Source organism: Plectrocnemia conspersa, unplaced genomic scaffold (genome assembly GCF_051122295.1).
Source record: "Plectrocnemia conspersa isolate PC_06_02 unplaced genomic scaffold, ASM5112229v1 ptg000005l, whole genome shotgun sequence".
Taxonomy (NCBI): domain Eukaryota; kingdom Metazoa; phylum Arthropoda; class Insecta; order Trichoptera; family Polycentropodidae; genus Plectrocnemia; species Plectrocnemia conspersa.
In genome coordinates, this window is record NW_028277169.1 from 11,538,670 (window position 1) to 11,546,567 (window position 7,898).

The window sequence follows — 7,898 nt, forward strand, 5'->3', positions numbered from 1 at the left end:
ATTCGAAAAATATATCATGATAAAGCAATAATTAGAAAACAGATCAAGTAAAATTATCATAATAACGTACAATAATTAAAAAAAAAAATTGAGTGTTTGCTTTATGAGTATGTAAAGAAAATGCCATTAGAGAGTGCACATGAGATCTTAAATATATAGCAAGCAGTCGCTGTTGATATTTAGAGGTTTATAGATCTGTTTGTTTTCGATATTTTCTTCTCTATGATCTGAAATTACGTCAAGATGTTCTCATTCTTTCTGATTTTGAATTGCTTGTAGTTTCCTGTATACATTTATAAATCAATACAGTCGTAGTTAAGAGCTATTAGCTGAAAATCGAGACACACTCCGTATCTCGAAATAGTCGTTCGATTTTTCGTTCCACTGCAGTTGGAAAGCCAAGCAACAGTGCCGTCGCAGATGCATCCATCATTCACGAGATCGTCCCCTTTAGCACTCCATCTGTCCCTGTGGTGACTGCCTGTCTCGTCTGTTCAAAGGCCAAGAAGCTGGCCCCGCAAATACTCGTTATATCACCGTCCACCGATATAACGCACGCATAGTACACGGGCTTATTCGCCATTAAATCTCCGGCTTGCAGACGTTATTATATCACGGTTAATAATAATCCGCTCCTCCAGCTTCTCTTCGACTACTCTTCTTCACTTCACATAATATAAATACGCGCCAATATCATCTTACACCTCGCCCTGGTTGGGAGTAGTTGACGTGGATCGGATTGCTCTCAAAAATGTCAAATCGATGTAGTCATCGTTCTTACAAATTTTGGTTACCTGTTTTTTTAAAGGCATTTTATATGAACGAATGAGTCATGTAGTGCGAAATGTCTATGACAAATATCCTGTTGGTGTTATACAATTAGTTCTAAAAAATAAATATGTCGATTAAGAAGCCACAATAACCCTTTATAGCTAAGGTGCAACTGTAACCAGTAATTTAATGTGAGAATTAAAATTATCATACCTAATAAATGTAGGAATTTGCTATATGACTACTTAAAACGATCAATTACTTATGAGATCGTATAGTTATTGTTATTTGTATACCTTCATAATTAAATGTGAATATTTAATAAAAAGTAATATTATTGTGTAGTATGTAATGTAATTTTCTCACGTGTCCCCCTTAGTGTTCTTTTTTATCGGAATACGAGGGTTTCGCAGAATATTATTGTGTGAAATATGAATATGCAGTATATTTTGAACGCTTGTTTCAATTCACAGAATGATGTAAATTTGCAAGACGGAATTATCATTGAAGGTCTTTGCACAAAAAGAGCCTTGCCGAATTTGTGTTGTTCTCGAATCGAACGAATCAATAGACAGCATTGTAGTATTGCTGCAACCTTGCTAAAGTAAGTTGATCAACAGTTTGAATATCCATCGCGTCATTAAGAATTGGGATATTGGCAAGATAGTCTCGATATGGTCCGGTGGGATTAGAGTTGCAGAACGACAGTGATGTCATCTCGGGCAAAACGAAGGTGTTGCCAGACTGGCGATGCATTAAACGTGGGCATTATACCTACTACACCCACACACACATGCCATTCATAAAGCGTACTTGTGTGTTTTCATCAATATTCAATATGTATCGCGATCGAGCCGTGTCATAATAATTGCTTCCTGTTCCGCCGTAGACAGGCTGTGCACACACAATCCTAAACTGTAACAATTAACGAATAATTGCTAGGATCTAACTACAATATAGTAAGTTGCGGTTTTCCTATTGTACGAATTAGTATTCAGTACCGTATAAAATGATGTATGATGGACGTATATGATACTATAAACTTTTTAACCGGAATCGTGACCCAGCGTTCATTCGGCTACCATACATACCATACAAAAAAATCAAAAATACTGTTCGTTCTCATTCATGTCCACACCACACACGCTCGATCTGGTTATTTTTTGTTGTTGTTATTCAAGATCTTATTGTACCTCTATCTTTTTTACTGTGTGAAAATTGTTTCGGTTTCAAAAGGGTCTGACGACAGACAGTCCATTAAGTGGGCTGCTCCACATTTTAACGCCTATTCGAATACGTATTATCGGAAACGTGGGTGCATCTCGCCTTGGAATACTTGGCCGATCGTCGTGTGGCTGCAGTAAATTTTGCAGATATTGTGTGAAATTTGTAGAGAATGTTCTTGGCACCGGTTGCAACCCTCAAATATTTGCTTTATTCGCCATTAATTTAACGGCAGACGCAATAAAATTTGACTGCGTCGTTTTGGGTCGCGTTGGTATGCGCTCGGCTGTGGTGTGATGTAACTGAAACGCACATTAAACAAGAAGTATTGTATTCAAAGCATACATAGAGCAACATTAATAATTTAGTGATGCTGATATTTAATCAGATAACATACATGGTCATCTAAACATGAACATTTACTTATAATTTGATCACTATAAATTTATAATAATATTTCTCATTAACGAAAGACGACGAGCGGCGGTACGCACGAGCTTATTGATCAACAGGATCGCATAGACTTCGCCGTAGATCGCAAGATCTACGGCGTAAGAATGAATGACGTTATCGTGGAAAATTAGTGTATGTGACGCCGATTAGTTACGAAAGCTCCTTAAATCTTAGTAGTCTTCAGGATTAAATCTGTAATCCAATTTGATCTTTGCTATAGTTAGAGTTGGAAAATCGTACTCGAGCTGTCTTGTTTACAAATATTAGTTATTTTTAACTATTCATTATATATTCGTCAAGTTATGAAGGCTACATATTTATGTTTACAATAAAACGTATCCAGACTAATAATTTTACTTTTAAGAATAATAGAGAATTAAATATTTTAAACTAAATAATTATTCATGTAAGTGGCGTAGCCAGGATTTTGTCAAGGGGGGGGGGGTTTGTCAATAAAAAGGGCAAGATAATTTTTGTAATTTATATTTAATTAACATAAAATCACCGGCTGCGCTCCGCCTAGGGGGAGGGGTCCAGACCCCTCGGACCCCCCCCCTTCGCTACGCCATTGATTCATGTTACCGTCAATTTAGTTGATGTTGGCTTTATTTTCGGTAATGGATTGCGACAACTTTTAATTGATATACCTAAAAATATTACCATAATTAATTACTTAAACCCTTTTAATGCCAGATAATTTTACATTAGATGTGCGAAAACTGCAGTGTTTTTTATAAAAAAAATCTTTTACCATTTAATTTTTTTTTATAAAATAAAAAACCGTGTTCTATATACGAAGTGTAATAATAAAAAAGGATAATATCTATATTTTACAAAAATAAAACAATATAATCGTTTATTAAAGAAAATTAAAAACGAATTAAACCAAGTTTGAAGTATACAATATCTCTTATTTAGAAAATTTAGTACTATTATCTATTATAATCTATTGTTTGTCGATGAAAAATAATAGCCATTTCTTAATTTCTCAAAGAACCGGTTTTTTAATTCGCAAAAAAATTGCAAAACATTTTATGTGTACTTATTATAATTACAATTTTGATTAGTGAAACATATATTTGGGTTCCGGAACGAGATCGCGTCCTCTTTTGATGACCGTTGGGGCTAGGATGTCCGCACTTGCCAACTCGCCTATGGCTGTGTTTCACTAAGTTTTTGAATAGTTTACTTTATAGTTTTACGAGTTGTTTTGCTGTCATTAAACGATGAAGGGTTAAATAAATATTTTAGTGTATCAGTTAAATCTGTTCGGATTCGTTTTTATACATGACTTAAGTTCGGCAATTGTCTGAAACTGAATTTCAAAATTGCGTCGGCTGAGCACAAGTTGGTATCACGTCGGCAGAGTGCTTCGACCGCTAATTTTAGAGGTTTTAATACTTTACTATGTCGTTGATGAGGTGATTTTCAGATAAAAGTATATTTTCAGAATCAGAATAAACCATTGCAAATCCTTCTTCATCTTCGTATCCATCAGTAAATTGATATTGATATTTTTTTTCAAAACATGATTCCAAATATTCAGTTAGAATTTTCTTGTAAAATAATTCAGAAATGGCGAGGTGAATTCCATGAACGATGCATAATTGCTGTTCAGGCATTACAAGTCCCAACGCGAACCATTCATGTAGCTTTTATTGGTGACCGATGTCTACTCGTCAAACTAAAACGTTTTCCATTTTTTTTACATTCATCAATTTCATCAATAATATTATTTCGAATTTTCTCACTGTAATCGACTACACGATTCCTTATCGAAGTTACATAAGAAGGAAGAGATTGGTATCCTTTGGCTATAAGAGCTGCTCTCAAATTAATCGATGTAGTAAATATATTGAATGGTAAACCATCTCGAGATGTCATCCGTGCAAGCACAGCGTCTAGTGATTGACCTTCTGTGGGAAAAAATAGTCTGATATTAATTTTCTTTTCAACGGTCGATCAGGCGATTTGGTGGTTTTCTCGGTAGAATTGACAGAATATGGCTCATGAGTTTTCATTTTGTGTACTGCAGTCCTCTGGTAGATCCTCCGCCAGTTTTTAAAAGCACACTGCACTCTTTACATTTAACTGTAGCTCTATCCGTTGATGTTAAAAAGTATTTCCATGTCGAATTAATATCACCATATTTTTTATGAATATTACATTTCGGTTGTTTATCCATTATTGAAGGGTGAAAATATTTTATTGAAATATAATGTACGAGGGTGTGGGTCTCATTTGAATGCGATTTGATAACTAATTTATATTTAAAATATTCCTGGTTATATACAATCTAACAGAAGCATTTTTTTTTGTTGATTTGTCATTTTTTTAATTTCAGTTTGTTATTGTTGTAAAATGAGGGCTCATTAAAGGTAATAAATAAAGGTTTTATTGATGACAAATCCATTACGTTCTCAGGTTGTTGGGTTCAGTTTTAAAATTGTATGTTTGACATTCATTAAAACATTATTTATTACCTTAAGTGAGCTTTTGTTTTGCAATTTTATGTTTTTCTCCCTCGAATTCATTTAAATGCAATGATTTTTTATATTCCATGTTACCATGAATGCGTAACGCAGTAAATAATTTATTATCCGCGAGCATCCGGTGTTCCACAGAAGACACGTGCAACTCGCGCAAGTATGTACACGAAATATAACTATTTTGTTAATAATAATTCGATTGTGCTTGATAAATCAATCTATCCCGAAAATTTCGGGATTATGTTTTATAATCCCAGGACTCGTCAGGTATTGAAAATCCCAGATCCCGGGATTGGAATCCATAGCTGTGGCCATCCGGCTCCTTAATACGCTGGCATTACACATTGACCTGTTTAATGTTAGCTATGAGGAGCTGGTCCAGTTCGTATCTTTTAATTTTGATATCATATTTTATGATTTTTATTTTGTACTATTATTTTTTGTGTATTAGATAATACAATTATTGTTTTCGAAAATCGCGACTCATTGGGGTAACCCGTTAGGTTACGATGGTATTAATTTAATTTAAATAAATATTATACCATGGACGGCCTTTTGACATTTTGAACATATTGTAAGTTGCTTCGCAATGTCCCTTTTATTTGATGACATTAAACATATTTTCAATGTCAATATAAAATATTTTAATGTTTTATTGATTTTATTTATTTTTGGCTATCTATCAACATTTATTAGTTTGTTAAAGGTATACGTTGTATAGAATAGATTCTAAGCATTTACAACTCCCGTCTCCCCCATCAATTAATTCAACATCTATAATCTAAAATTAATAATGTGGCCGTAAGCTGTACATAATAATACCACCGTTTTAGTTATCGAATTTAAATATGAAATATCGTTGGCCTCGGGCGGTATCCACGTAGCTGGTTTATTAGGCAGTTCTGGCAAATGCCAACCCAACTGTACAGTGAGCATTTTTCGTCGTTAACTATCACTAGGAAACGATTCACCTCGAGGGATCCACACGCTGTAATTTCGATTATCATGCATATATGCATCCGTGAGAGCCAGAAGTGCCATAACATAACGCACGTTTTGCAATTCTGCACACGACGACGAAGAGGGCAGCAGATTCCCTATTAAATCGTCCGGTTCGTTTATCTCGCGCAGTCATCTCGCGAATTAACATTCAATAACGCGTCGTAAAGTCGGCGCCTTTGTTCTCTCTCCGAGGTGGGTTTTTGCGCGGATGCTGTTTTCTGCATTATTAGCTCTAAGTGCATTACGATTGCGGTCAGCGGGCGTTCGATTAGCTTAGCCGTCGAGAATCTGCATATTGCAATAATTTCATTACGAATTTTTCATTGCTGTCGGCGAAACGTGACGCACAATCAACGATCTGATTAGTGCTCCCGAGCACGTACGTAATTCGATTTAACGTGTGTTAGATTATTGACAGGCTAGATTTTTTCTATGCGAAGGTTTTGTAATCGGTGGCAATTTGTTAATAATTGAGATTATAATTTAATCGGTATGTTTGATGTGCGATGCAATTGATAATTCGATAACTTACTCTACACGAATAATTTAATGCTCTTAAAGCCCTTTTTGTTTCTAGTGGCGTTTATGGTTCGTTATGCGGAGCGATTGTCATTTTGGCGGTTCGCATACTGTACGATACGCTACTTTGTAGCGTCCTCTATGGCTCGATTGGAATGGAATCCCAGCGAATGGAAGTACTACTTGTTTGATAGGATTCAGGAAAAAAAATCAGATATCAACAAAAGGAAGTACGGATCGATTTGGTATTTGTACCCTGAGGTTTTTTTGCCATGAATTTTGGATACAATTCATTGCATTCTCGACGTAGCGTGTATTCAATGAAGTACTTTTTAAAATTGTTGAGGAGTAGTGTCAATACTTCTTCGATTCTGCGTACTTGTTCTACTACGGACTAAAACGCAAGACCTCGAATACACAATGATGTTTTCGTCGATAGCTACGGAGAGCTGGAACAATTTATGTGGGATGGTGTACATATCTTTCAGGTGTACGCTCTGATCATTTTTAGTATATGGATTTTTAATAATAATATGTGTTTTAAAGTGTGCGTGTATATGTTTGAGCTAATTTCTGTGTATGAAATTAATAATTACAAAGATTATTATTACTTAATTTGTTATAATACAATTTTTTAAAACTGATTCCTTATTATTATGATATTTAAAACCACTGAAGTGCTAATAATATGATGGCTCTCTTCTTCTGCGTGTGACGTTAATTATTGACTGTTCTTAGCAGGGCTGTGGAGTCGTTATAAATTTTTCCCGACTCCCAACAACAAAGAAAAAAGAACAAAAAATAATTATAGTGATATTTCTTAGGATTAGTGCCGCGCCACTGTATGTAGGTATGTGTACGTGTGACCACGCCGGCCGGTGGCATTAAGTGTATAATAACTTTTGTTTACTTCATATTACCGACTACCGCATGGCGAAAAATTAAAAAATATTTGTCGGGGTGGAAAGGGCTAAAAAGTCGGTCGATTTTTTATGACTCCGATTTCGACTCCACAGCCCTGGTTCTTAGTGATTCAAATTTTCTATACAGTTTTTAAGATGAAAAATCGCGAAAATTCCTTTATTTAAAAATAGCATTTCTTTTGGACCGTATCTAGCGTGAACGTCCGATTATTTGTGTTCCACTTGCAGAATGAACGATGATGATGGATGCATTCGAGTTTAATTGTGTGAGGAGACCCCGATTCTATTTCCGACGACCGATGCATTCGAACATCCTTGGTTCGAATCCCACGTATGCGCTAATTTGTATGTCCCCTATGCGAGATTAAGTAAACAATGCATTTTCTATGCGGTTTTTTTTTCTAATTTTCGCACCGCGTTAACAAAACGTTCCGCATATAATTGCATACATATTTTTACAAGCTCTGAATTATGGCCTCGGGCGGCCTAAGTCTATAATGCGCTTTTCGTGTTGTAT

General features: G+C 35.3%; 1 protein-coding gene across 1 annotated transcript in view; it reads left to right on the forward strand.

The window, feature by feature from the left end:
* Positions 1 to 7,898, forward strand: part of how (protein held out wings) — a 108,227-nt gene that overhangs the window by 40,628 nt on the left and 59,701 nt on the right. The gene's annotated exons all lie outside the window — the stretch shown is intronic.